Source organism: Sinocyclocheilus rhinocerous, unplaced genomic scaffold, assembly GCF_001515625.1.
Source record: "Sinocyclocheilus rhinocerous isolate Xijiao unplaced genomic scaffold, SAMN03320098_v1.1 scaffold1004, whole genome shotgun sequence".
Classification (NCBI taxonomy): domain Eukaryota; kingdom Metazoa; phylum Chordata; class Actinopteri; order Cypriniformes; family Cyprinidae; genus Sinocyclocheilus; species Sinocyclocheilus rhinocerous.
This window is the reverse complement of record NW_015627248.1, coordinates 1,610,498-1,611,027: the sequence shown is the minus strand read 5'-3', so window position 1 is coordinate 1,611,027 and position 530 is coordinate 1,610,498. Positions and strand designations below refer to the sequence as shown.

Here is a 530-nt window from a genome sequence, read left to right as displayed (position 1 = left end):
CTGTGATTTAATGTTAAATATTTTCTAACGTTTAGCAGGTCTGCACTCAGTCACACACACCTTTGTGCTATTCCTGTTAAGGCAGTATTTGAGAGTAAACACCGTTTATAATCTAACCAAAACTTGGACAATACTCATATTTACTTTATGTCTGTTTTTTATTTCTTCATTCTGCCAAAAACACTTACTATAGTACAGTACATGGTAAAATAATGGTCTGAACAAAAACAGCAGACAGGCTTATTGAAAATGCAAATTCATCCTCTGCCAGCGGGTGGCGTGTGGCGCTTTCAGAGCGGCAGAAATATAGCAGTTTCCCCGGTAACGGCTGTACACAAAGCAGGGCAGCACCTAACTTTGAAACGTGCAGTAGGGCTGCACGATTATGACAAAAATCATAATTGTCGATTATTCCCTTGAAATTGTAATTGCGATTATTAATTACGATTATCACAATTTACAATGAATGATGTTTATACCATTGTTTGATGCAACTGCATGCCGTATTTTTATATGAAAATAAACAAGCT

At 36.6% G+C, this 530-nt stretch overlaps 1 protein-coding gene across 1 annotated transcript in view; it reads right to left on the bottom strand.

Moving 5' to 3' along the window:
• Nucleotides 1-530, bottom strand: part of LOC107725600 (proteasome subunit alpha type-3-like) — an 11,236-nt gene that overhangs the window by 8,033 nt on the left and 2,673 nt on the right. The window lies entirely within an intron of this gene.